This window comes from Python bivittatus, unplaced genomic scaffold (genome assembly GCF_059951505.1).
Source record: "Python bivittatus isolate LINGU-HERP-01145 unplaced genomic scaffold, Pbiv_v1 ctg000340_np1212, whole genome shotgun sequence".
Lineage (NCBI taxonomy): Eukaryota > Metazoa > Chordata > Lepidosauria > Squamata > Pythonidae > Python > Python bivittatus.
The window spans coordinates 17,125,101-17,148,503 of record NW_028277056.1 but is presented as its reverse complement, the minus strand read 5'-3'; positions in this window follow the sequence as shown (position 1 = coordinate 17,148,503).

Here is a 23,403-nt window from a genome sequence, read left to right as displayed (position 1 = left end):
CCATGATGTAACCTTAGAGAGAGAGGATAAACTATAAATACATTTATATCTGCTGTAAAGAAGATCGGAAGCCACACCTTTATATCTCTCTTTTTCTTTTCTTTCTCTCCCTTTTCTGTCTTTTTTCTTTTATTTCTTGTTTATTTACTTCTCACTTTTCTTTTACTTTTCTTTACTATGACTTTCCTTTTTTTAATTTGTATTGTTTTTATTCTATAAAACATTTCTTTAATAAAAATTAATTTAAAAAAAAGACCTTACACATATACTTGTCTAGAATTAAGGGATTCAGTGTAATATTGGAAGATTTTTTTGCAACTTTACACATATTCAAATGATTTTAACTGCCATGTCATGGTTTTCTAGATAACAACTAAAAGACAAAAGAACTTAATGCAATTATGTGTCATTCAGTTTAAGGAAGGGTGGTCAAGGGTCACCTTTACTCTTGTAACAAAGAGACTGCCTAAGAAATGTCGAAGTCACGAAATTCAGTGGACCATTTTGTGCAGCAATTATCCTTCAGGTGTTTTTTCTCAGGATCACTGAGAGGGGAAATCCAATAATTCAAGCTACAGTTACGTTTCTCAAGAATTTTAATTGTTTAGGAAAAAACTGTCCACATATATAACAAGCCATATACAGTATTTCTCAACTTCAGTGCGAAGCCAGCCCTTGACATAATCCATTCTTTGACAGTCAGGACACTTAATACCCTACTCATCAGAGGAAAATATCTTTACAGGAGACAAACTTTTTTAATGTGTAATAATATTGCACATGAAATCTAAACATAAATTATAAAAAAACATTTTTAAATTAGATGTAAAAGGTAGATGTGAGTTCCTTTCAAGATACTTAAGGTAGTTAATACACAAATAAGAAATCATTTCACAGCCAAGCTAAAACTATTCAGTTTCTGGAAAACTAACAAAATAATATCATGGAACAGATACTCAGAAATATATTTGGAAACTTGATTTCACAGAGGCTTTATCTTCATTGTAGTGATTATGCATTATTTCTATTTGGAAGGAGGGGCGTGGACTTATTTCAAGGTCTTAGAGCTAAAGCTAACAAATACTGAACTGTCTTAATATTGAATTCAGCAGAGGAGGCATTCTCTGAGAACTTTAGCAGCACACACAGAAGAGGTGGACCTTCCGTATAATGGCACATAGATTATGAATTGCATTCCCCAGAAAGCTCTACCACACTCAGTTTGTGCTTGTATTTCATTTAATCCTTTTGTTTGTTTGTTTAGTCAAGTTCCAGAAGGGTTCTCATCTGTGATGGTTTATGCTCTATACTTTTACAAAATACACATTTATACAGAGTTCTTGAAACAAACCAACACATTAGAAACTTTTGCCATTTGTTAATTCCCACTTCCTCTCTTATGTCTAAAACAATATTCAATATTGTTTTAGACATAACAACAATATTTGTATGGTGGAAAAGCTGAGTTGCTCTATGGTCTTAAAGTCATCATCTTTATTTCCAAAGCTGAGGGATGAGTGACAATCCTGTTGTAGCCAAATGAAGAGCAGAATCTGTATAGAAGCACACCTTTTAACCATCTTCCCAAACATGGGTTCCTTCCAGATGTGTGAACTTCAACTCCCAGAATTCCCCAACTAACCTAACCATTCCTGACTATAATGACATCTGGAGGGGTAATCAGAAATGTCAGGACAGCAGCTATGGGCAGTGTAATTGAAGCTCCACCCTTTTGTATGTGCCTGCAAAGTCAACACATCTATAAAAGGGGATGGGCTTTGATTTCCATTGCCACTATTGCCATCCTGACTTTTTTAACCTGAAGATGCTGCTAGCTGAGTACTGTATGGGTTAATTCTTCTTCACTTCTAGGTTGAGCAAAGCTCTGTTAGATCACAAAATGTTTGGGATGATCCCAGGGCAAAGCTTCCGTTTCTTAGTTCTTCCATGATTCCATGACTTCCATAACCTAGTTCTTCCATAACCTAGACAAAATGGTTGCTCTGTTAGATCACAAAATGGTTGGGATGATCCCAGTGCAAAGCTTCCATTTCTTAGTTCTTCCATGACTCAAAATCTTGCTTCTGACTGATGCTTATAAGTTTCTAATAAACTACTGCAGAAGCTCTATGAGAAGCCTAAAATGTTGCATAAACAGCAGCCAAGTCTCATTAGCAATACTGTCATATCTAGGATAAAGGTGCCCAAGATCACATTGTCTGCTGCCAGGATCAACATTTCAGCTAATTATTGTAAATCCATAGTAGTCCTTTTGACATTAGGGCTTGGGATTTGCAAATCTAATAAAATATGACAATGCACCAGACTCCCATGGGATCATTTCCAAATGGCTGATGGAATCAGATTTTCTTTCTCATTTTTCCCTGTTCAGTACATATCGTGGATCGTGCCAAGGCCAACTCTTTCCCTTCTAGCACAGCTGGGAATGCTTCTCTACACAATCGAATTTAAGTTATAAAACAGGGCTCCAAGCTTGAATCAGTTCCATGAGTAAATTAATCTACCAAAACATTAGATAGTTAATTACAGAGATAAAAAAAAATTTAATTCAGAGTTGAGAGCACAGAGACTCATTTGCAGAATCTATCTGAGTTCTGGTCTGTGGCAAAAAAAAAAAAAAAAAAGGATAATTTGGTGGTGATATTTGTTTTCAGAGGTTTTTTGCCTGGGCAAATGTTGCTTTCACAATAAATTTAGACCCTTTTTCTTGTGTATGATTTAAAAAAAAATTATCTGCCTGCTACTTTTATTGTTTGAACATGATTTTTTTTAAAAAAAACCCTGTCTTTAGATATTTAAAGATTTATTTGTCTACTTAGCAGGTTGGTATCATTCCTTTCAATAGCACGATACTCCCAATGGTTTACAATGAATTGCAGTAATAACACACAGACGCAGACACACTATTCAGCAGTGGCCAGAGTATGTTTCTTGCAGCCCTGCAATTTCACAGCAACTGTCAGAACAAAGTGTTGCTGTTGTTTGCTGCCAGAAGGGATGAAAGTAAATTCTTTCTGTGTTGATGAGTCCCAGTTATCTCTTCCTTGTCATCATGATGTCAATTTTAAACAAATTATTAACAAACTATGAGCTACTAATATAATAATCAGCTAATAATTTATCCATAGAGCTAACAGTCCAACATGAAATTTAAGCATTGAAACAGGTTTAAGAATAATTAGAGTTATTTTTAGTCCAACTCAAGAAGTCTGGTTGAAGAGGAAGGTCTTAACTCTTTTCCTTGAATGGAAAAAAGGGGGCTAGAGGATGAGGTTAAATGTAATTCTAACATTTGGAAGAACATAGGAAAAGACCCTTTCCTGTACATATGGGCTTTCCACTTGCAGATGAGCTTCTGAAAGTAAGAACATTTTCTACTAACCTGGAAGTCTTGTGAGGTCTATATTGAGACAGGAGGTCTCTCATAAAACATAAATGGCTACCCTGAGATTTTCAAAACAGTGAGAGCTCAGCTAAACTAATCAATCAACAATTGATTGAAAGCGAGATGGTTACCCAACAGGACATTTGTTCAACAGGAGATAATGCTAATATAAACGTAAGAACCTTGATTCTGAAAAGGAAAGCATGCACAGCTACTGAAGAAAAGCATTAGAAGAAAGGGGTGGTTCTCATTGCAGTTGATGGGGATTATGACCAGCAGACCAGCTGGTATTCAGGGCACAGTTAGCAAACATAGCAACCTTCCCTTACAACTGTTTCCTATTTACACACACACAAGCAGAACATTGTAGGAAGAAGATGGGAATATGGCTGAGGGTTTTTCATCTTGTTTATTGCATGCATGTCATTTATTGCTGTTGGGTGATGATGAACTGGTAGCTCTAAGGTCGCATGCAATCCCCAAACTTTTGTGCCCTCCAGAGCCTCATCTGATTATGCTGCCAAAGACATTTCTGATATATTTCTTGCCAGTTTGAAACAGCCACCTACTGCCTGTTTCCTAAAAACAGCTTAGCATTATTTTAAAAGGAACAAAGAATCGTGAAGTCCTTGGTGCTCTCTGAGCTTGGTTGTTTGCTTGCAGACTTTTCATTACCCAACTAGGTAACATCATCAGTGCTAGTGAATGTGGGGTTTGCTCCCTGTTCATATACAGCAGCTTGCCTGCTGATGTTGGTGGGGTGTGGTTTTCTCCTTGGTAGTTCTTTGATTAGGGTATTGTTTTCTGCTTGATTGTTTGTCTGATGTTGATCCCTGCTTATCTGCGTATTAAGCCTAAGAGTCTTTCAGATGAGTCGATTTGTCCAGAATTTCCAACATGGCCATGTTGTCAGGAGAATTCTGAGAGTTGAAGCCTACATTTGGAGGCACTCAGGTTTGGGAACACTGTAAAGGTTGTGGCACGATTATTTTCTCTTTAAAATGTCCCAACATTTTAAAATATATATTCTGAGAGTGAACACGCATTGAGATATTTAACAATACAAATGCATATTAAAATAGACATTAAATATGTATTTTGAGACTTTTTTTAAAAAACCATTAACCCAAAATAGAATTATATTATGAGATAAAACATGAGAAGAATGACACGGGGACAGATATACTATCCATCCTTAGCTGCAGATCTTAAACTTTAAACAACTTAGCTTCAAGAATGCATACCAATAATATACCAGATATAGGCCTCCTTCCCAGTAGAAACTAATTGTTTAGCTCCTACAGTCTCATTTGTAAGACTGATTTATTGATTATGTGCCCATCAAGTGGATGTCAACTCTTAGCGACCACACAGATTTTCTCCACAATTATCTGTCCCGAACCTGGTCCTTCAAGTCTTCTAACAGTGTACTCATCCACCTTGCTGCTGGTCATCTTCTTCTTATATTTCCTTCCACCTTTCCTAGCACCAGAACCTTCTCCAGAGGGCTGGATCTTTGCATAATGTGTCCAAAGTATAATAATTTTACCTTGGTTATTCTGCCTTGAGTGAGAACTTTGGGTTGATTTGTTTGATGATCCATTGGTTTGCTTTCTTGGCTGTCCATGGAATTACAGAAGACTTCTCCAACACCAAAGTTCAAAAAAGACTCTGTAGAACCTCCCAAATATTAAGATGAAATACAAGAAGGTATTGCCCTGTTTCTCCCAAGAACAATGGGAGAATATGGTTCTAGGATTTAAACTAGAGTTTTGGAGTTAGCCCACGTCCAGATTTAATTATGTGTTACTGAATTTGATTTAGTGTTCAAATCTGTGAAAATGAATTTTTTCTTAGCCTACAGGATAGGAGAAACACAATGTTAATACTTACAACTTCTTTTGTTTTCTGATGAATGAGGGGAAATTGTCCCTTTTATGAAATCAGACCTTAGCAATCCAAGCATAAATTGGGCGCAGGACTTTTCAAATTATATTCTTTTGAACAAATCTGTTTTTCTTTACCTAGTCCCTTACTTGTTATTTTGGGACAAAATGTGATGACACCTGCAGGGATAGTAGCTCCTATGCTAGAAAACTCCTGAGCCAAATTTCAGAGACAAAGCAAAAAAAAAAAAAAAAAAGGGATTAAAATTGTAGAGGAAAGCAAAATAGTTCTCAGCCAGTAAAATGGAATGTGGACATAGAATCATAGGAAGGGAAGGGAGGTTTGGAGGTCTTCTAGCCCAAATCCCTGCCCAGGGCAGAAATCCTCATACCATGTCAGACTTTGTCCAGACTTTGCTTGAAAACTTCCAGTTATGGAGCACCCACAATTCCAGGAGGCAGATCCTTTCACTGCTTAATAACTTTCACAGTCTAAAACTTCAACCATTGGTTCTTGTCCTGTCTGTGGGTCTTATGGAAAACAAATCCACACCTTCTTCCCTTGACAGTCCTTCAAGAATGGGAAGACTGCTATGATGTCTTCCCTTAGCCTTCTCTTCTTTAAACATACCCAGTTCTTTTAACTGCTCTTCACAGGATTTAGCCTTCAAGTCCCTCAGCAACTTTGTTGCTCTTTTCTGCACTCCTTCCAGTCTCTCAGCATCCTTATTGTATAGTGGCAACCAGTATCACTTCACATGAACTTGACATTATTTTTGTTGATGCAACCCAAGATCGCATTACCTGTTTTGGCAGTTGCAGCACACTGCTCACTCATGCTTAATCAGTCATGTATCACATATCCAGATCCTTCTCACAAGTTCTGTTGTTGAACCAGGTGCCACCTATCTTGTACTTATGTAACTGTTTTTTATGGCTGAAATGCATAACCTTACAATTCTTGCCATTAAACTACATTATTGGATAGGACCCAATGCTCAAATCTATTAAGATCCTTTTGATCCTTGCCTGTCTTCTGAGGTATTAGTAATTCTTTCAACTTTGTATAATCTATAAATTTGATGGGCATCCCTTCTATCTCTTCATCTAAGTTATTTATTAAAATATTTAAAAGTGGTGCACTCAGGACAGAAACCTGAGAAATCCCACTGCATACCTCCCCTCCATGTAGTCACATGTAGGACCACATATTGGGTATGATTATTCAACCAACTGCAAATCCCTTTAATGGTGGGACTATGCATCCCATTTTGTTGCATTTCACTAAAAAGGAGGCAACTTTATCAAATGCCTAACTGAAGTCTAAGCATACTACATCCACAACATTCCCTTGATCTACTAATTAGTCACTTTGTCAAAAAAAAAAAGCAACCTTTCTCTGGCACAACTATTTTAACAAGCCTATGCTGGCTTCTACTAATGACATTTTTTCTTTCTAAGTGCTTGCAAACCCACTGCTTGCTTATCTTTTCTAGAATTTTCCCAGATATTGATCTCAAGATAATTGGTCTATACTTTCCAAGGTCTGCTTCCCTGCCCTCCCCCCATCTTTTACAAGATGGGAATAACATTAACTCTTCTCCATTCTTCTGGCATTTCCCCTGTACTCCATGAGTTTTCAAAGAGTATAGACAGTGGTTTTCAGATCACATCCACAGTTTCTTCCTTTTTACCACTTCCTTCCTGATCTGAGGTTTACTGCCTTTGGGCTTAAGCCTTGAATGTAGTTGTGGGTATTAGTTTCCATCCCCCTCCAGATTTAGTTCAAAGCTTGCCAGATGACTTGGGCAAGACATTTTCCAAACACATTCTTCCCAGTTTTTCCGAGGTGCAGCTAATTTCATGCCAGTTTTTTCTGTAGGTAGTTTGGACCATGGTCCAGTGAAATCCATTTTTTTCTTAGCAACCCTATCCCTTAGGCCAATGAGTTCACCTCCAGAATTCTCGTTTCCCATTTGGGGCCATGATATTCAATTGGAAGTAAGGATGAAAACACCACCTAAGCCCAGACTCTTTTGCCTTCATGCCTAGTATCTCATAATCCTTTGATACTTTTTCCAGTCTCTCTCTGGCAGTGTCAACATTCCAACATGAAGTAGAAGAAAGGCACTGTAGTCAGTACTAAGTGAGCTGAAAAATATTCTTATGACTGTATAGTCATTAGTGCACCAATAGCAAAATAAGGAAATTTTGCTGAAAAGAAGGAACCCAGATGGTATTCTGCTGAGTATGAATTAGCAGTCATACATATCTAGTCATAATGAAAGCAAACACATCCCAGTTCTCATGATGCTGGGGTTTACTTGGCCATGCTCATCTGACCACTAGGGGTTCTTTGAATGGAATTGTAATCCTGAAATGCGATACTCTCCATTACTCCCCCAATTCCATGAATCTGTCTGAGAAGATGGCATTTCTAAGAATATTTTGTTGCATCTGAAGCTTCAAAGTCAAATATGAACCAGATCTATGTATAAGGTCAGACAGGGAATGAAGATAGATTCAGTTAGCACATTTCATAACTGAGAGCCAAAAAGTCTTATTGTCTTTGGCCACTGATTGCAGGATTCATCCAGATCCAACACACGTTTACTCTTTAGCTTCCTTGATTCTATAAGATAATTACCTCAGCCCTTAGATCAAGGGAAGGCAGAACATTACTTCTTATTTGAAATAAGCAAGATTCTCTCAATTGTCATGGTGCCCATGATTATTCAAAACAGAAACACCTTATTTTCAACTTCCTAATTCAAAGCTTGCACTATTCATACACTGGTGTAATATACATGCAATATAAGGATACAAAGGAGGACCAAAGTTCCAAATGCATGTAAGTATTCACAAGGAGAATTAAGTTACAAAAAACAATTATTAACTGGCTATAATACATAGGCTTTGACAAGGCAGATAGCAAGGACTGAGTCCTTGCCAGAGCAAATAATGGCTGATATCATCTTCCTAGCTTGTATGTTATTGCTTGTTTCCGTATTAAGTCCTTCTTTTCTTCTGAAGATCTCATAGCAGGTTACAAGGAATCACCCATCCTATTATCTGGTCTACAATTATCTGAGATAGATTGGGCTCAGAAAAATGGATGGGCCCAAAGTAATCACAAACAGCCATGATAGAGTGGGGACTTGAACCTGGGTCTTCACAGTCCAAGACTCTAACCACCTCTCCACACCACTCCACACAAGAGCTGTAGTATACTAATCTAAAGTGAAATGGATTTCGGCCCGCTACATGACTGAACTGGAACCTTGAGGCAACATTAAAAAAAATCCCTTATTGGAATTTTAGATAGGGAAGCAGGGAGATCAATCTCCACCTTTCCAATAGGTCCAGCCCACTGTTGCAGAACCACAAGAATTGGACGGATTGAACTTGGCAGATTTGCTGAAGGGATTTCAGATTTGAGAGTCATAGCTTGAAGAAATTTCATTTGGTACTCTGAGTACCTTTAATAATGAAAGAGAATTGATAAAATGTCTTATCTTTTGGCAAACACTTACATGCTTTGTAAGAAATATATATATTGTTATCCTGATTTATTGGGAAGATACAAAACCAATATGCTGGGAAAGCAGATCAGTGAAGAGGAGAAGAATATGACCCAATTGTCAAAGGCGTAGAATATGAAGTGATCATGAGATCAACCTGTTGCATAACTAAGTAAAGGGCACTGAAAGCAGACGGAAGAAACTAGAATGTATAATGCCTCTGGTATAGAAAATGTGGGCTGAGCATTTATAGAAGTATCCAGGAAATTTTACTGAGGTCTTGCCAGGGAGCCTGACAGTTGTACTGGAATAAAATTGCTCTGCAATTAAATTTAGAAATTGTAGGTATGAGAATCATATACACAAAATCAGGTATAGAAATGACTAGCCTGCCCACAAATATTTAGAAATAATTGAAATATTTTATTTTTAAAATTGTATACTGCTCTGATATAAGCAGTCCTCTAGGAATTTTCCAACGGATATTTCCAAAATAATACCCCAATCCACCAACATATCTTTTGGGCCTCAACAGGTGTCCTATGCAATCTAAATAAACATCTTTTTTTTTAATTACACAAATTTTAATTACACAAAAATAAGATCATCTTATTTGGTCACTTCAGCCTTTGATGTTCTTGCTTAAATGCCCAGGGAAATCAGAGGCTGCTATAAGCTGAAAGGTTGTTCTCTCCAAATAATTCAGTGATAACTCTTTGATTAACATCCTATTGACTTTTCTAAGACATTTGCAAGAATGCCAAACACCACCAAGGTTGTTTCACTTATTTTTTGTTGCCAGGAATTCCCATCTCCCTCAAATCATCAAGAGATACCAACCCCAAACAGAAAAGTACCTCAACTTGCAATGTGTGCCCATTTCTTTTTATCAGCTGGAACAATGAACACTTCTGATTTATCCACTCCTGGGCAGTCCTATAATCTTACAATCAAAGACCAAGAAATACAGCTTCTAAGTCAATATGTTTGTACACCATCCATGCATGCTTGGTTACATTTCATCCCTACAACACAGTATGAAAGCTGAGATATCGCTGACAGTTTTGTTACCAGACTGCTCCCAATCATACCAAACTGAGATCTAAGATAATAAGGTTACCAGGCTCCTCTCCTTGCCATCTGCAGTGTTGTGACCTCATCAAAATCAGCGTCTTGCTGCTCTCTTGTGTGCTTAGCCTGTGTTTCAATTGACACAAAGGGGGAGATATCAGAAAAAGAAAGAAGACGATGAAACAGAGAACAATAATGTCACCTCCAAAATTAGTGGAAATGACAATGGAAATGGGTCACTTACTGCCTGCACAGGGACTTACAAGTGTAGTTATTGTCGTTACAAACTTTAGCTATCTAGAAGCATCAAGGTTTTTTCTTTTCCCTACAGCTAACACTTGTTCAATTACATTATGTGCTGAGGGATTCATACTGCAAATCTTTTCATCACTGCAAAAATTGTCTGGCAATGGAATGTTGCATTGACTCCAATAGCTATAGCAACCTTCGTCTTGCTAGCTGGTAATTCTGGGAGTTGTAGTCCTAACACATTTAAAGCTCATGAAGTTGAGGGAGGCTGAATAGAAGAATGGCTGACAAAGACTGCATGATGGTGGATCAAGCTACTGTAAATTCCTTTCCAGTATAGCATTCTGCAATTCCTGTATTAGCCAATCAAATACCAATGGGAAACTCAAGGCATGAACAGAATAGTTGGTTATTTTGCTTGATATAGAACTGGATTTCACTTCAAAAATTGATGGGAATAATTTAAAAAAAAATCATTCTTATCTGTCGCTTCATTTCAGAAAATATGATTCCCTGAGTCACAAACTTGCATTCCAGAAATGTGAAGCAACCCCCCGCAAAAAAACTTTATTTTAACATAAAGCAACATTTTTCAATTTTGTAGTCATAGAAAAATAGATCTTGCATTTATTTGTTTGTTGCTTTTGTTTTATTACTTAGTATCAGAAGAGACACGTCTATAAGCGACTGATCTTCAGACTCAAACAACTTAAGCAATGTTACGTTGTATTATCTACTCAGGATGCCCATAAAAATTAGGTCTATAAATCACCAATATTTAAAGTGTTCTTCTGAACTTATAGTCCAGTTCTTTATCAACAGCACATGAGAAAAAAATATTTTCCTCTATTTTTCATTTCATTTCATTTTTCTTTTACAGCATGTGTGATTACCAAAAATACTACTGGACCAGTTCACTAACTTCAGGATATATAAAGAACTTTATTCCAATAAATCCTTAAACTTTAGTTTTAGTTTAGATAAGAATATATACCTATTTTCTTGATAAACATGGATAATAAGGTTTTAACAGTTGGTTTGGCTCAAAGTTTATGGCTTTGTCTTCTGACTTATGCTTCCAGCTCAGGCTGGATTTGTACGATACTGTCAAGATTCTGACAGTATTAGATTTTTAATTGGTGTTACTGCAACTCAAAGTAGACAGAATCCAGAACTGGGGTGGGAGGTAGGGTGGAGTGCTGAGAAAGCTCTTGATGTCGCTTCTTGGAAATACCTGATGTAGGTTTTGACTTATTTTTTTGTTTCCCCAAAGTTGAGACATTGGATTAATAGTGTGCTCTGGCCTTGGTTAAAATTTCAGAGGCATCTGGGGGAGGGGGGAAGTCTGTATGTGGGGATGGGGGGGCTCAAAAAACAAAATCAACAGCTTGCTATTATGACATAAGCTCTGCATCTTTTGTGCAGGTGTTGTGATGTCACATGCCCATATGAAATGGACAGAGCTTTTATCAAAACAGCACAACGCTGTTTTTGCATTTTGACAAAAAACAGTGATTCTACAGATACTTCTGTGCACCTTTCCATTAAAAAAATATCTGGCTTTAGAACCTCTGGCTCATATTAGAAATGTATTTATTTATTAAATTTGTTACCCACCACAATTAAATGACTCTTGAAAGCTTATAATTATAAAAATTAGAGCAGGAAGGAACAGAATGTGAAATTCTACTACATGCAGACGGTGTATATTATAGAAAAGTGAGACATTTTTAATTCTTAATTTCATGGATACATGTTTGGTACCCCAACATGGTTACTTTAATCAAGTTTAAATTTAATTAAGATTAATCAGACCTGTTGCCACTAGGCCATGGCAAGAATTCTGACAAGAATATAGATTGGGATTTTAGGTTGTGTTCTGATTCCTTCCTTTTTCTTTATTTAAGGATTCCTAGGAGCTTTTTCAACTAGTAAATTTGAATTCACTCCCTGTTTTGATATAAATGGGGAAAAAATTAAGATACATGAGATTCTGATGGAGTCAGCTACAGTTCAGCTGAACATTACAGTGAAAGGTACGGTTAATTCTGAGGTTGAAAGGTCTTCTTATTTTTAATTCTATCCATTAAGTTATTGAATAACTGTCATTGGCAGGGACATCATGCAGCACTTTCACTGCACAAATTACAGTTATCTGTTGAATTTCCTTTTCCATACTTTCAGGCTTATTCATTTTGGTGTTGGTCACTGGGTGAAATAAGCAACTTCAGCCCATCTTTGAGAATTATTTTAACCCACTGAAATTCTGGCAATTTTGGGATCCTTGTTTATATAGAATTCAATTTCAATACCTCCTCAAGGTTCAGGTTGCATTGACCCTTTTTTACCTTATTTCACTTCTAGCTGATCAGAGTGATGTACTCTCTTATGATGGTGCCAGATTCTGTTTGATGGCTGGCAAGATCCATTAGGTCCTTGCCAGGAACAGCTTGATTTGATTATATTTTAAAATTTATCTTTATTTACTCTTAGCCCTATTTTATCTCATTAATCATATTTTATGAATCTTAATCTTCTGGGTCACTCCAGTCTGGTGAATGACTAAAATAAAGGACTTTGAATTTCAGTACCTACATTTGGGCCACAGATAATAATGCTGACCCTTTTATCCATGAAAAAGCTTACATTATGGAAAAGTCTTATTTTATAAGAAGCAGGTAAACCCATTTTCCAGGTAAACTGGGCCTTTCATAATATGATTACTTCAATAATATTAATTTTGAGGAAGTTATTTTTGTTTTTTATAGAATTAAAAACTGAATTTGGGTTACCTCAGAATGCTACTTGGCAATTTATTTAGACTTGATCCTAAGGCCACAGCAATTTCATAGTGATTCAAGATATTGAATCTGAAGATATTTGATAAAATTGACACTATTTATGCGACCTCTGGAATAATTTTAAATATCTTCTTTTAATAAACCAATGGTTTAAAATAGGTTTAAAGAATTTGAAATTGGTTCTTTGATTTTAAAATTAGGTTACAAAACAACAGAAGTTGTTTTTATTGAAAGAAGGTTACAATCACACTGCTGTTGCTACAATTACAATTCAAGAGCTGGAATATTAATTCACACAATTTGGACTTAACCTACTGCAATCACATTTTGAACTGACATCAACAGGATTGTTCATTGAACTCTTTGATTCATAAGTTCTCCCTGCTTAAATTCACAGTACTGGAATTTATTAAGTTGTAGAATTTGGGGGCAATGGGATTGGTCAAAATAATTGTTCTAGTCTTCCAGGGAAGATATGGCGGACTGAAGACATCTCCATGAAAAGCAGCGCAGACAACTATGGTGGAATGAAGAGCCGGCAAGTAGACCTGCTTTTCGATAATTCCTCTCCAGACATTGAATGGACTTGAGATCACCCACAAGTGCTCCAGACCATTGCTCCTCACAAAGAGACTGCAAGACAGTGGTCTCCAGTAGCTTTAGAGCTCTGTGACACAAGGGAATAGCCACATTGCTCAAACTGTGGTCAGCACCTTTGAAAGAACACTGGGTTCACATACTTTTCTAATCACTTTTGGAAATTACTTGTTAACTGCTTTTCAGCTATTAGGAATCTTTGGATCAACAAGTTTTATAGCACCAGGTGACTTTCCTTCAATGATTAGTGAAAGAAGTTTTAAATACAAGTTTAAGGACTTAAAAAAAATTTTTTTTTGGAATAAACAGCAAAAGGGTGATTAAAATTTTGATTTTAACCTCTATAGGGGATCCAGGAGCTTGCAGCTATAGCAGAATATCACTGATATCTTTGTGCAATGACCAGTTCTCCTTCATTGCACTGGTAGGTCTGAATCAAGAACCAAACTGCCCATCATTTCCATTTTCTTGTTTTCTCTGGATTTTTGGTCTGCTGATCTGCTGTCTTTTTTTTTAACTGCAGTGGAAATGATAGAGAAAACACTGCATTCCTAAAAAAGGCAGATTTCCTTGTATAGTTGCATATTTCTGTGTGCACTAAGCTTCCACAGCCCTATTTGTTTTTATTTTAAACCATTCTTTTTCCGAATGTGCTTCAATTCATGCCTGAGTAATCAAAACAACAGGAAAGGGAGAGATTGTACCAAGTCAAACAAAGGCAAAAAGGTGGGGAAAGCAATTAATTGAGGAAGGGGGGAAAGAGGGATTGAAATAAAGAATGTTTTCCTTTTACCAGAAGACATCCATCTCTCTTGAGTGGCAGTTCTGAAGCCACTCATCTGAGAAAAAGTGATATGTAACTCAGCTGGGCTTGCATTTGAGCAAATATGTCAGAACAAGACAGAGGTGTCAGCTTACAAGTATGGAAATCACTTTATTATAATATGATGGCCATATCCTTTGCTCTCAAAGAGGAAATATATGCCAGAGAGAGCAGTTGGTCATAAAACTTGCATGTGCAATAAATAAATAACAGAAATAGAAATAGAAATAGAAATAGAAATAGAAATAGAAATAGAAATAGAAATAGAAATAGAAATAGAAATAGAAATAGAAATAGAAATAGAAATAGAAATAGAAATAGAAATACCTTACAGGGAAGGCCATGATCAGTGTTTCTCAACCTTGGCAACTTTAAGATGCGTGGACTTCAGCTCCCTGAATTCCCCAGTCAGCATGCTGGCTGGGGAATTCTGGGAGTTGAAGTCCACATATCTTAAAGTTGCTAAAGTTGAAAAACACTGGCTGTGAGGGTCTAGCTATGTACTTACCCAGGTGTTAACTGTTTCCTTCCTCTCTCTTTAAATGAAACATTGACTGGTCGGTCCTTCAAATAGAGAAACACATTTCCAGGAGAGTGGCCTTGGACAACTCAACCTTCCCACCAGATGGTGAGTGGCAATAGCTCTTCAGCTGACATGAAAAATTATGTTTTTGTCATTTGCAGGGATTTAAGAGTGGGAATAGGAATATTTCACATTCCAGAAACCTTTCATGCCCATTTCCACTTTTATTTTCCTAGCTTGAACAGACGAATTGCACAGTCAAATTTCAGCTATTTTGTTGTCTAATTTCAGCAATGCAACCTTGGAAATGTATCTACAAATGGTGTGCTGGGACACACATGGCCAGGCGTCTAGCCTGAGTCAAATCCTTAAATAGAGCCATGCCCGTGGTAACCTTGGACATATACCCATCTAAGCTATAGAGATAATTTGTAATCTTATAGAGAAACATAGAAATAATGCACTGTTCAGAAACAGCCTGTAGCATTTCTAAATCATGGAGATAAGGAAAATGCATTTTTCACATGTTTTGACATTCAAGATCTGATGAAAAGTTTTTTTAAGAAAATGTGGAAGGAGTCTGGAGTAATGAATGGATAGGGCAAAACAGTATTATTGCCCCTGCTGTGCTCGAGTCTAATGATTTGATTTTGTTAGCTTACATTGTCTCTTTAAAATGGATTTTAATTTGGGTTTTATGAAATAAGACTGTAGGCCATCTAGAGGGCACAGCTGGGCCAAAAGACAAGATATAAATTGATTCCATCGATCAATACATTACTCCTGCTGAATTCATGACTTATGAGACTGGTTTTAATTTCAGATGGAAAGAAAAGAACATGCTTTGCCTTCTAAGTGACAGAGACTTTTGTCAGTTTACTCATATTATTGTGGTATCTGTACCATTGAGGTACATCAGGAAGTGATGGAACACGTCAAATTATTGCATTGGCTAGATTTATAATGATGCAACTGATGTGTTTGCATGGATGCCATCTGAATCATCTGATAATTATATTATCTTAAGCTAGTTCAACCTTGTATTGTCAATGGCAGACGTGTGCATTTTCTCCGACGTCTGAAATGACCTAGCTTCCTGCCCACGGACTAATCAAAATGGAATTCCAATCTCCAGCATGAATTGATTTTCCACTCTTTGACAGTAATCTGCCAGGAAAGATGGTTGGTGCTCGGCCTCATCTGAAGCACTGGTTGAAGGTCAGAAAGTTTCTCTCTCTCTCCCTCTTCCTCTCCCTATCCTTACTTTCATAAAACTTTTTGAGTTTTTCAGTATCAACAGATATGGGTGTAAGGACTATTCTCAATTATTGTAGTTCTGGGGAATGTTTAAGGGAAAATATTCTGCAGTGAAATGAATAATCAGGTAAGAAGAAAAATGTGCTAATGAATCATAACTGGTTAATTTAAAAGATAGGAATGAGCAAACACTTTCTTTAATGGGGTCAGCTAGAGTTCCTGATGGGATTGGTGTGATTAAATTTGTTTTCCCAGGTCATGGAGACAATAATGAGCCCTGAATAGTTAAGATGTATACAACATCAAATGATGTAGGATTAAAACAAAAACAAAAAAACAGACTGTGAAAACCTCTAATGGATTCTTTCCAAGCAAATGGCTAGCAAAAACAGCATTACCATCTTAGAGTATAATTAAACATAGACTGAAATCCAACCCAAACAAGAAACAAAATAGAATAAAACGAAAATCCCTACCACATACATATTTATGGGAAAAGCTTTGTAAATGTCTGTCCTGGAAACCAGATCTCCTTGATGGAAACCTCAATAAAATGTTTACCATAGTATCTATTGGCAGTGATGGAAAGCAAAATCCATGTTAGAACAGATGAGAAAAGGGATTGAAAGGAGTACAAGGCAATGAGTACATCATGCTTTGATACATCATTCCTCTCCAGAAGAATCTCATCAGGGCTGGACAACTATAAAAAAAGGCCAGCTAATCCTAGGTTTGGAACACCTTCCTACTGATGGGAATTTTAATATTAAAATGAGTAAGAGGGGATACAAATCACATGGAGAAATAAATATTTCTTCCACTGCATACCATGTGAGGACTATGCTATATTATTATTATTATTATTATTATTATTATTATTATTATTAGCATTAGCATTAGCTTTATAAGAGACATACTGTATGAGAACATAGCACTGTATTAAATCTTATCCGGAATCAGAGGTATTTCCAGGTTGTTTCACTTGACTGTGGACTTCTTGAGGCATCTGGCTGGTTGGATGATGGACAGGAAGGACTTCTTGGTCTGTAATGTTTGGGTGCTTCTTTCCTATAATGTTAGGAAAGGAGTCAGTTGTAGTATGAATTATTCACAACCTAAACCCTGGATGCAACTCTTGAGCACTCCTATTTGCATTGACGCAGATTGCATGATTTTTCTCTGGACTGGTGTTAGTAGAGGAACTATATTCATTTTGAAGCAAGCAAATTCTTTGGCATAATGTTCATACATATTGAATAAAGAAGTTCATATTAAAATATAACAATGGATAGTGGGCGTTGTGCCTGAAATACTCTTTAGAAAATGGATTATTCCTTTATCACATTGATATATTGTATTAATATAATTCAATACTCAGCAGAGGCTCCCAGAATGGGAAAGGGAGATATATGGAATTTTAAAAAGCTGAAATAATAAATAAGTCAATATTTAAGGATAGGAAAAGAAAATCATGAAACAGGCACTAAGACATATGTATACTTCCCATTTGAAAATTTCTCAAAGATTCAGGCACAAATACACGCCCATTTTTTAAAAAGGTGTCTAGGGGAAAACTTAGATTACAGAACATAATGTATAAGTTCAGGTGTAGGACAGCCTAAGTACACAGTGGTGTCTGTTTGTAAATCATGAGCATTATAATTAATTACTTAATTAAAGCCAGTAATTGAAATTTCAGAAAGAGGAGGTGGGAAGAAAATGTAAGGTTCCATGTTTTACTAATAAATACAGTATACACCTGATAGCTAAATCTGATTTAAGCAGAAGCTCCAACTCACGGATGCCACTGAATGCAATCCCAACAACTGGCTGCAGGAGAAATAGCTTTACAGATATGCCCATTGCCTTCTATGTGAATAAGAACCCTAATCATGCAGAGGCCTGCTTCCATGGAAGCCTACATGTGTATCATTGTTTGAACAGGCTGACATACATACAAATGTACAATTATCTGATCCCATAAACATTCAGAAGGCTAACCAGAACAGATACAGATAAATAGGCATTTCAACTCCAGTCTTGAGTTGCAAATCTGCCTTGAAAACCAAGCTATCATTGCTCATACCTCTTGAAGATATGAGTGGTATATGATAGAAGTACTGTATAACGTGTGTGTAAATAAATGGAATACTTGTGCTGTTAAAGGAGTGTTCGCTGGAGACAGGAGCATCTGCAGTGATGTCCAGTGGCTTGACACATGTTAGAAAGGACCACAGCTTTGATCATCCAGTTGAAGCTGCCATTTTGAAGCTAGCAACTGTCATTGCAGATGCCCTTGGCTGGAGAAATGCATATGTGTGTGCTTTTTGTATGCAGGCAATGCCATGTGATTGCCTGACAGCCTAAATGATTTGTAATGTGGAATCAAAACGCAGGACTCAAATGCAAAATAATCTAAGGTTTTACTGCAGTGCTTATTAGACAGTGCAGACTGGAGGGGACCCCACTAAGGTCAGCGGGAGACACTCCCCTACAGGCAAAAGAGATACTCTAATATTTATACATTTCAAAAAAGGGGAAGGGAAAAGGATGCATACAAATGCATATTCATATGATGATGCAGGCATACATAAGTAAGCAATAGATCTCGAGTTACTTTCTGCCCCTCTGCTTATCTACTATCTAGGAGGAAAAAACAGCCTTACTGAGAAGAAACAAATCAGTCCAAGGTGCCAAATGCCAGGATGAACACATCCTCCTTCAAGACAGATGCCTTGGTTGCTATGGGGATGTTTGTGATAAGGGTTTGTGATGAGTCTTTTTACAACCAGCCCAGTTCACACCAGTTGGATAAATTCTTTACAACCAGTCAGCTTCAAAGATGCTGCACATTCCTTTATATTTCAGTCTTATTAAGGCACTCCCATTCATCTGAAGCCTCTAAAAACTTACTTTCCTCACAGTAGTGAATGTTATATAGATGTTATGATGCACTGAGGACCATGGATCTGAACATTCATGCATCAAAGACCAAGCGATAGGAAATATAGATTGAATAACTATATGTTATATATACATGGTAAAAAAATGAAGCACGTAGGTGACTTGGTGTATCTCAGAAGATCATTTACTAAAGATGAAGAAAAGGATGGAGAAATGGTAAGATGTGTCAATGCTGGAACAAAGGCAGAGGGCAATATGTGATCTGCTTTGAGGAATTAATGTTTATTAAAGAAGTAAAAGTGAAAAGGGTCTGTGGCAAGAAACATAAGGTGGGACTGAGATATTTAAGAAGCATCTGAGGTAAAACAAGAACAAATAGGGTCAAGAAGGAATGGATGCTGAATTAATAGGAATTGAATGTAAGAATGACCACTATGAAAGGAGTATACTGAGGTGATTTGGTCATACAGACAGAATGAATGAGGACAGAATCACATAGTAAATATATGAAAGGAGATTGAATGGGTCAAAAAAACGTGAAGACCCAGAAAGAAGGGATTGGAAGATATTAGTGAGATCCTCCAAAAAAGGGAGTTGAGAAGCTTAAACTACAAACTACTGTATGGACATGATGGAAACAAAGATGGTTTGCAAGAAAAGAAAAGTGTGGAGAGATATAGTGAATGGTGTTGATGTAAACTAGATTTAGCTATATTTCCTTTTCTTTTTCTTAACTGATGCCTAAATCTCTTTAACTTGCAGTATTTTTTTGCCTCTTTTCTATGCTATAACATTGTTTACTCCAAAGGGAATTGTGCAATTAATATATATTTATGCATTGTTGCTTTATCTGAGCCACATTCCAGGAGACAGAAATGTGGGTTTCAGAAATATTCTACAAAATCCTCTATGATGGGGTTGTACAACTGAGTTCCCAGGGCTTCCTGCAGCTCCATCAGAACTTTGGATGTAGCACCAGAACAATTCCAGAAGTAGTTGCTGAAATGTAATTGCCTACATGAGAGAAGGAACAAATTCCTAAAAATATAGGTGATGATAATAATATTAATAGTAATTCTATTTATCCAGTTTAATTCCATTTAAGTTTTAAGTCAAAGTTATATTAAACTAAATCAACTTTTTGTCCTAGCCCACCTTCTTCTTGGCTTACTTCTTGAGTCTACCATTCTGACACACCAATCATATATTCTGAGTATGGTACAGCTTATAGTTTTGGCACCCTTACTGTAAGATTATTAGAAATAAAAGGCACATTTTTCCTTAAAATGGCTTCTTCCCTTCTTACCATTTTGTTCAACCGCTTGTAACTTCAGGAGGGTTTTTTGCTGTTTCATTCCCTTTATGCTTGGGGGATGATGAGGTCCTCTAGTAGACACCCAGTACTTTCTGTGAAGTCACATCTCATAAGCATAGCATTTTTCTGCAGTAGCTAACTTGAGAAAAGGAAAAGCCCAAGCCCCACTGGATTTAGCATAGTTTTTGCAGGATGGCATTCTCAAGTTCATATTTTCCATCAAGGCATTTTAAAAGATGCAAAGCAATCATACGGAATCAATTTTCCACTTAAAGAACCTGACATCAGATTAGACTGGCTGTAAAGCGGAGGAAATCAAATAGCTGAGATGTATCTGACAACAGGCAAAACAGAGTGAGATTTAGAGCTGACAGTATCTGGAATGAAAGAAGCATGGAGATTGAGAATAAAACCCATGAAGCATGGAGAGACTGGGACTGCTGCAGAGTTGCATGCCTGAAGAAGGATATTAAAAGAAAAAATAAAGGATAAAATGTCTAAGATTGATTGCAGTGAATGGGAAAAACACTCTCTGTGATGTAGGTTGCTGAAGGGGAAGAAATGAAATCAAGGACAAGGTAAAGGAGAGCAAGTTTTTAGCAAGTCTAAGATATTGCCTTAAAATAAAATGTTTACTTGGGAATGTATTCTTTCCATACAGATGTCATACTAAATAGCAGTGAAATACTGAGTTGGACAACAGTGAAAGTAGGTTGGTCTTCCTGGTTCTTTTGCTCAGACAAATACATCCATAAAAACCAATGGAGTGGGAAGAGGATTACGTTCAGTTCCTGCACCAAACACATCTGGAATGTTTGCGTTCTGAGAAAACTCATCTACAAAGCCAACCATATAATAACCGTAATAAAAACAAGTATTGCTCAGGGATGGACAATCTGCAGAATCTTTTTTTCTGGTCCTGAAAACTCCCTTTTGTGCCACCAAATCTTAATGGTGGCATTGCTGACAGTCAGCAGCAATCCTTTCCTTCCCTTTTGAAGTGGGAAACACATAGAGCGTGTGTGAATAGATTTAAGATGCCTAAAAATGCAAAGAACTCTCCAGTCCAACCCAAAGGCAGAAAATTTCAGCTTTGGCCATGAGTGTAATATATTAAGGTAATACTTTGGGCCCTTTTCCTGGCTGACAAAAAAAAAAAAATACTATACATGCCCCCCAGCTGCCAGAAAGTTGCCACTTCTTTCCAAAATGAACAGTTCCCTCCTCCCAAGTGTGTGCCCACACATGCGCATGTGTGCACACACACACACACTGCTTAGATCTTGTGACAGATTAGATATGAATGAGTTCTGCAAAGCACTTGACTGGCAGTGGAGCAGAATCAATTTCTGACAGTGTGCAATTCATTGAGTGCAAGCCATTAACACTTCAAAAAGATTGTTGGTGTAATAGTTGTTATCTGACTGGAATAGCTGAATATTAGAAGCAACACCACTATGCTGAAGATTTTCTGAAGAAAGAAACAGTAACGTTGTATTGTGACAGAAGAACTCCCTGCACAATTTAATTTGGATGAGAATATTAACAAATCAAAGACAAAAACTCCCTAAGAAGGAGTGTTTGGTCATAAGGACCAAAGAAATGAAAAGGGTTCTTGGGATGAAATTGAGAAGCGACCTCCATTCCTTACTCCAACTCTGATGATGGTATCTGGTGACCCAGTTATCAAACTAGGCAGACTATAAAATTAGTATGATAAAGTCATGTGTTTCTTATGGGAGTTTTAGATAGGTGGATCTCTAGGAAGGATTGAACCAACTGTTAAAAAAGATTTTGTATAGATATTTCAGAAACTGAGAATATGATTTTACCTAGGTAAGTCTACGTCAGGAAGACAGGCAGGAGCATTAACTAGCTGGTCCAATCAATCTACTGTGGTTTGAGCAAGCTGGTTGTTCAATGTTTTCTTTCTCATTGTCCCCACATGTGTTCTAGAATTTTGCAAAGTTGGCCTGAAAGGAGCCCCCTGCCCTTAGAAGAAGTATCTTCAGAGCAAGAAAATTGGGCGGCAACAGGGTTTCTACCAAAGGGGCTTGTTGGCAGCCCACCAGCAACCAGGAGGACAGATCAGGAGGGGCATGAAAGAAATATGCTGATGCAGACCATATGAAAGATTTGCCTTTAGCTGCATGGCTGAATGGCCACCCCAACTTTCCCTTGTGAAACAGAGGGCCCCACCTCCAGCCTATGAAGCTTTCTTCATGCCCCACTGTTGCTCCTACGGACAGTAATTTCCTTATCATTCCAGCTGGAGGAGTCACCCTCAGCAGCACTAGCATCTGACCCATTTCTCTGGGACATTTCCCCACATTTCTGTGCTTAGAGGACCTGGATAATGACCCATTCTGGAAATGGCCCATCCCATCCACCAAAGCCAGAATAGATAATGGTGGGAAGGGCCAGGATAGGGCTCAAGGCAAGTATACAGTAGGGGGCTTAGCCCAATCACTCACTGGGTTATATTGGTTGTTCCCTATTTTATACAGTACCCTGAAATATGTGCTTTGATAAAGATGGTTAATACAAGAATATTTTTATGATTTGGGACAGATGATGCTATCTTAGATTATCCATTAATGTTTCCTTCTTAACTTAATATTTATTTCATTCATATCATGCCTTGGTCGCTTCCTGAGTGGATTACTGCAATGTGCTCTACAAGGGGCTGCCCTTGAAGATCACTTGGAACCTGCAACTGGTCTAGTGCAGTGGCATGGGCAGTTATGGGCACATCTAGGATGCCCATGTTACACCACTGCTCTGTGAGTCTCACTGGCTCCCAGCAGACTTCCAGGTGCAATTCAAAGTTGTCATGTATACATTCCTACATGAGGTTAAGTCATTTGTGGAGCCAACTGTCTCTGATTGTTTTTGCCCATCCCACCAGATCCAGCAGGGAGGTCATGCTCTGAGTTCCACTTATGAATCAGTGCCATCTGGTGGGACCCAGGAAGTGAGCCTTCTCTGTGCAATGTCTGACCTTTGAAACACCATACCCCACCCCTCCTGAGCTTCATTTAGCCTGACCC